Raw genomic sequence first — 7,262 nt, 5'->3', positions numbered from 1 at the left:
ATTGTATAGCATTCACTCATGTCATTTTCATTGGTTTAATTAGTGTACATTTTACACAATTAATAAATACTGGAGGAAAATTAAAAAGATGAGTAATAGAATCAGACATATCTCTTAACTAGTTTATCTAGATTGTACTACCTAACAGCTACTTAAGATGTACTAAGATAGGAAGCTATTACTTGGACAGACAACTCAAAATTAGTGGTCCAATGTATAAAAAGCTTGACTTAAACATTGATATTTCAGAATGTGTTAAATTAATTAAGATATAGTAAGTTAACTCTACATTGTGATAAAGATAGTGACTCTTAACAAAGGGTGTAATAGATGAAGTTACCCTTTTCTATCCAGAAATTCTTCACGTGCAGGAGTCAGAGACTAGATGGCTCTCCCTGGGCAATGTCTACCCACCTAACCATCACAAGTGTGAACAGTTTTTATATTCACATTTGCAGATATATGTCTACATTTGAAATCCATAATAGTAAAAATAAATAAATACAGCAGCTGTCCATATTTATTTTTTTTTCTTCTGGATTAAGGGAAAATGTTTTGCAGCTTTACCTACTTCTTACAGATTCATCTAGACTCACATATTACTGAGAAGACCATAATTTACATGGCTATTACGTTTTTTTAGTTCTGCTCTAAGTCATAACTATAAAAAAAAGTCTTAATCTTTTAAACTAAAGTTTGTGAACCAAATGTTAGATGAAATGTCTGCACTGTAGTCTCTGATCTCTGCTACATATGTAATTGCTTTTTCATTTTGATTGTAGAAGAGTTTTGCAGTAGAAATACTAGTAAACAACTTTTAGACTACTAAAAGGCTATTTTTTCCTTCCTAAATGTTTGAATTGTAAGGTAGTGTTTTGCCAACAGAAGCTTCTTAGCGACCTTGCAACTTTGTTGCTACCTTGAAATTGATTGTTGTGGTTGCATTCTGTACTGTGCATAAAAATAGAATGAGTAAGAGGTAGGGAAATGTTCAGTTTTTAATATTAGCCATAGCACTGGTTAGTATCTTAGTAGTTTCATGAAACGTTACCTGTATTCTAATCCATTATGAGAAATTTAGTGGCTTTTTTTCTTTTTAATTTTGTCTGACAGTTCAAGTAGATTTTAATAAACTCACGCCGCAATCCCTTCTCCTCCACTCTCCTCTCAGAATCTTGGGCACGCACACACACGCGCCCGGCATGAGTTTTAAGCCACCGGGTCTGAGACGTGAATTGCGGTCAACTACATGGGAGTCCAGCGACATAGCCATTACGCTAACTGCTGATTCCCAATAAACAACAATTTTTAAAGATGCGGTAATCTTCCAACTAATACATTTTTCATGGGTCCAACAATTGCATCTTTAAATCCATAAGTAAGTTTCCCTAAGTATCATCCTTTTCTGGTCTTTCAAGCTTAGTGATAGAGGAAGCATAAGAAAGATTTTGGTACAATACAGTTTTTATTTTGCAAACAATAATGTATTAAACTTGTTACACATTTGGGACCAGTAGTTAGTGTAATGGCTATGTCACTGAACTCCCATGTAGCTTAGGACAGGAGGTGTCAGATGTGGTGAAGAGCTTAGCACTGCAGAGTGCTGGTGAGTCCAGACTCTGGCTAGGCCACCATGCCACTGTGAGTGAGCAGTCTCTCCCCAGCAGACCTTGGCCCCCCAGCTTCCACAAAGGAGAGCAGTGAAGGATGGATGCTGCTATTGCACTGTCTGTGGATGTGTGTATGGAGTGAATGGCCCCCATGCTGTCAAAAAGTGACTTGAATGAAGTAAAGAACTACTCAAATCCCACAAGAAGTTGGCCAAAATGATTGATCACATCTTTGAGATGAGTGATGACGATCCACACAAAGTTGAGGAAATTAGAAAATACAGTGCAAAATGTGGCAGATCTGACTCAAAGAGAAAGGGTGGGAAACATCTCACACTTCATGAGCTCACTGTTAATGAAGTGGCTGCTGAACTCTGTGTGAAGGACAATGTCCTGCTGACAAGAAGAGACACATTTTTTGCCCTGGCTATATAGATTTTTCATTAAGTGACATAAAAATATATTCACAGAACCACCAAGTTAAAATGTAGAGAAAGAGATAAATTATCACTGAAGAGGATTAAAGTAGAGGATGGGTTTCCAGATTTCCAGGATTCTGTGCACACTTCGAGCAGGCTGGAGTGAAGAGTGAAGAACCTGCAGCTCTTAGTTCACAGCCTGAAAAGGTGATGCCAGAGCAGATGGAGTTCTTTGCACCCAAGCTGGCTACACAAGGCTGCAGCAATGCTGAGAGATGACTGTCTACAGGACTTCACAGGCAAAGTTCAGAGGAACACACCCCTAATGGCTTGACTTCTGATAACTCAGATGGACAAGGAGAGACACTTTTGAATCTCCAAATGCCTAATTTACAGAACAGACAACCTCATCATTTTGTGGTGGATAGGGAGCTCAGCAGACTTTACTCCAGTGAGGCAAAGTTCCACTTACCAGAGAGCCTTGGGATTTTCCCTCATGTAGCTTTTACCTTACAAAAGGAAGTCATTAAAATAGAGCCTGAAGATTCAAGATAGCTGTGATTCTGTCACTGTTCTCTGGAGATGGTATCAGATTTAATGATAATGCTCCATCATAGAAATAAGCCTGAATGACCAATGTTACCTCATTCAGCTCAAACAGATTTCATAGCCAAAGCATAAGGACTGGCATGATAGTCTGCACAAATCAGGAAAAGAAAACAACAGCCACAAAGAAGAAAACAGAGAGTTGCAATCTGTAACAGAAATATTGATTCATTCACATTCTGTGTAAATCATTTTAATGTAGAAAGGCTTACAGATTAATATTATAAACATTAAATATTTAAGAATGTACAATGTATTTGTGTAATTTATAGAATTAAAATCTAGATGTTGAGGCCTGTTTGGTACAATAGATGTGGATATAGTTTATTTTACTTGAAATTTTGTTGTCTGCTTTATGTGTGTTTACCATAAGTATCCTTATACAACAGAGTTTAGAATCTTTACAATGATAAAGAAAGCTTAAGAGACCTAGTTATTGGCAAGCTGGTAGTGATTACAGAAGGACAGAAAGCAAATACTCAATTTAAAAAAAGAAAAATAACTGGATTATTTAATATATGAGAAAAGTGATTTTGTTTAAGAGGAATTGTATAGCATTCACTCATGTCATTTTCATTGGTTTAATTAGTGTACATTTTACACAATTAATAAATACTGGAGGAAAATTAAAAAGATGAGTAATAGAATCAGACATATCTCTTAACTAGTTTATCTAGATTGTACTACCTAACAGCTACTTAAGATGTACTAAGATAGGAAGCTATTACTTGGACAGACAACTCAAAATTAGTGGTCCAATGTATAAAAAGCTTGACTTAAACATTGATATTTCAGAATGTGTTAAATTAATTAAGATATAGTAAGTTAACTCTACATTGTGATAAAGATAGTGACTCTTAACAAAGGGTGTAATAGATGAAGTTACCCTTTTCTATCCAGAAATTCTTCACGTGCAGGAGTCAGAGACTAGATGGCTCTCCCTGGGCAATGTCTACCCACCTAACCATCACAAGTGTGAACAGTTTTTATATTCACATTTGCAGATATATGTCTACATTTGAAATCCATAATAGTAAAAATAAATAAATACAGCAGCTGTCCATATTTATTTTTTTTTCTTCTGGATTAAGGGAAAATGTTTTGCAGCTTTACCTACTTCTTACAGATTCATCTAGACTCACATATTACTGAGAAGACCATAATTTACATGGCTATTACGTTTTTTTAGTTCTGCTCTAAGTCATAACTATAAAAAAAAGTCTTAATCTTTTAAACTAAAGTTTGTGAACCAAATGTTAGATGAAATGTCTGCACTGTAGTCTCTGATCTCTGCTACATATGTAATTGCTTTTTCATTTTGATTGTAGAAGAGTTTTGCAGTAGAAATACTAGTAAACAACTTTTAGACTACTAAAAGGCTATTTTTTCCTTCCTAAGTATTTGAATTGTAAGGTAGTGTTTTGCCAACAGAAGCTTCTTAGCGACCTTGCAACTTTGTTGCTACCTTGAAATTGATTGTTGTGGTTGCATTCTGCACTGTGCATAGAAATAAAATGAGTAAGAGTTAGGGAGAATGTTCAGTTTTTAATATTAGTCATAGCATTGGTTAGTATCTCAGTAGTTTCATGAAGCTTCCTACATTCTAATCTATTATCAGAAATTTAGTGTTCTTTTTTTCTTTTTAATTTTGTCTGACAGTTCAAGTAAATTTTAATAAACAACAATTTTTAAAGACGCAGTAATCTTCCAACTAACACATTTTTCATGGGCCCAACAATTGCATCTTAAAATCCATAAGTAAGTTTCCTTAAGTATCATCCTTTTCTGGTCTTTCAAGCTTAGTGATAGAGGAAGCACAAGAAAAATTTCAGTAGAATGCAGTTTTTATTTTACAAACACTAATATATTAAACTTGTTATACATTAAAGCAAATAGTACATATTTTATTTGAATTGTATATATAAACTAGATGTAATCACTAGTTGATATTTTTTTTCTTTTTTTTTTTTTTTTGGAGAGGTTTTTGCTATAGGGTCTGTGTGTGTGCCAGAAAGACACAGAGAGACAGAGACAGAAAGCAAAAAATCACCCCCCAGGGGGGATGGCCACACCACAATCTCTTCTCCTCCATTCTCCTCTCAGGATCTTGGGCACACACACACACGTGCCCAGTGTGAGTTTAAGGCACCAGGTCCAGGACTCGAACCATGGTCTACTACATGGGAGTTCAGCGACATAGCCATTATGCTAACTGCTGGTCCCATTAGTTGTTTTTTTTTTTCACTGTGTTGGATGTATTTTTACTGAACAAGATCAATTGGTTACCTCGATATTACAACTATTTCTCCCTGAGTCTGTGTTGTACTTCATTGTGTGAAATCTGTGTTTTTGTGAGTCTTAAAGCTGTCAGTGATGTGGGACAAACACATTTGCTTTCTACAACAATATTGATTTTCTGTGCCTTAGAAAAAGAAAGAAAGAAAGAAAGAAAGAAAGAAGAAATAGGAGAAAGAGACAGAGAGAGAAAGAAAATAAATGGAAAATCACACCAGGCATGTTTACATGCACGCTCAAAGTCCCAAGAGAATGGTGGAGAAAAGATTGCAGCCTGACAATTTCCCTTGGTGAGGGGATTTGATGCCTTACTTTCTCTCTCTCTCTTCTCCCTCTCTCTGGCAAGGTCACATACCCTGCAGCAAATTGAAAAAAAAAAATATCTGGAGGATTTTTGTTGTCACCACTGTGCCCTAATGGGGTTGCCTGAGAATGCTACCCAATATCCTAAAGTGCACAGAACAACTTGTACCGCAAAGAATAGCATACATGTTAACAAGGAGAATGTCGTGAAACCCTGTTTAAGACCATCAAGTGGTGTAGTGAATAATTGTTTTTATAACAGTTTTGGAGCTGTGCTAATGTTTTTAGTTTAGTTTTGTTTTGTTTTTGCTATAAGGCACTTGTGCTCATTGGAGAGAGACAAAGAGATAAAGAATGTGAGCAAGCACCCCCTCCTGAGGATGGCCATGTTGCAATCCCTTCTCCTCATTCTCTTCTCAAGATTTTGTGCATGCATTGCACACAAATACTCCTGGTGTGCTTTTCAAGTCTGGGTCTGAACTTGAACACTTGAACTATGCAGTCAGCCATGTGGAACCAAGCCACCTTAACCTCCACACCACCTGTTTGCCCCAGGGGAAAAAAAAAAAAAAAAAACTTCTAAAAATTCTCCATTTTCAGGTAGGGTAGGAGTGAAATTGACCAGAGTATGAATATATACAGGGCAAGAGGGATCATGCATCAGTAGTTGTTGAACCCAAAGGAAAGTGCCTGGGATTCATTAGATTCTTCTTTCTATATATGTTTGGATTTCCATAATAAATAATTTTATAATTAATAGGTAATTATTGTATATATGTGTGGGGTACAATGTGATTTTTTGGTACAAGAATATGATTCATAATGATTAAATTAGGGAATTAGTATGTCTATCATCACAATCATTTTTCATTACTTTGTGTTGAAACTTCAAAATTTTCTCCACTCTCCTCTCAGGATTTTGAGCACACATGTCCAAGTGCCTGACATGTTTTTATTTTCTTTCTTTCTTAATTTCTTCCACTTCTTCTTTTTTCTTTTCTTCCTTCCTTTCTTTCTTCTTTATTTTTCTTCTTCTTTTCTCTTTCTTTCTCTTTTTTTTTTGTAATTTTACTATAAGGTGTATTTGCTGGAGAGAGACAGAGAGAGCTATATAGGGAGAGAGGGAAAGTGAGAAATCACCCTGCAGGGAGGATGGCCACACTGCAGTTTTTTCTACTCCATTCTTCTCTTGGGGTTTTGGGCATACATCACACGCTCCCAGTATGTTTTTCAAGCTGCCAGGTCCAGGACTCAAACCTGTAATTAACCATATGGAATCCAGCCACCTTAACCACCAAGCCACCTGGCTGGCCTTCAAATGCTCTTTTTAAAGATTTTTAACAATTGTTTGTTTGTTTGTTTGTTTTATGTGTTTATTTTTTATTTTTGGAGAGGTTTTTGCTATAGGGCATGTTTGCTCACTAGGAAGACAGAGAGAGACAGACAGACAGAAAGCGAGAAATCACCCCCCAGGGGGATGGTCATGCTGCAATTCCTTCTCCTCCATTCTCCTCCTGGTATATTGGGCACACACACGCACGCCTGGCGTGAGTTTAAGCCACCAGGTCCAGGACTCGAACCATGGTTGACTACATGGGAGTCCAGCAACATAGCCATTATGCTAACTGCTGATCCCTGTTTATGTATTTTTTTATACAATTAACCACTGTATATTATTAAGCTACTCTGAAATACATATTGGATTGCTATTAACTGCCATGAGAGTATTGTACTTTGTTCCCCTATATCTATCTGTAATTTTCTTTCTGTGAACCAACATCTCTCTTCCCTTCTCTTTGTATCCTTCCCAGCCTCTAGTAATCATTCTACTCTCAACTTCTATGATGTCATGTTTTCTTAGTTTCCATAGTGAATGTGCCAGGAGGCTGCATAGTGGTTAAGGCACTGTATCTCACATGGCTGACTGCACAATTTAAGCCCTAAACCCAGAAGCCTGAAAAAAAATGTTGGGCATGTTTGCCCAAAATCCTGAGAGCAGACTGGAGGAGAAAGGATTCCTGGAAGGTGA

General features: G+C 36.6%; 1 pseudogene; it reads left to right on the top strand.

Annotated features, from left to right (window-relative positions):
• The first annotated feature begins 1,314 nt into the window (after positions 1–1,314).
• On the top strand, positions 1,315–2,584 carry LOC102489380 (NGFI-A-binding protein 1 pseudogene; annotated as a pseudogene).
• The last annotated feature ends 4,678 nt before the right edge of the window (positions 2,585–7,262 follow it).

Source organism: Tupaia chinensis, unplaced genomic scaffold (assembly GCF_000334495.1).
Source record: "Tupaia chinensis unplaced genomic scaffold, TupChi_1.0 Scaffold000409_1, whole genome shotgun sequence".
NCBI lineage: Eukaryota > Metazoa > Chordata > Mammalia > Scandentia > Tupaiidae > Tupaia > Tupaia belangeri.
Note: the sequence above shows the minus strand (reverse complement) of the source record. Positions and strands in the feature narration are given on the sequence as shown.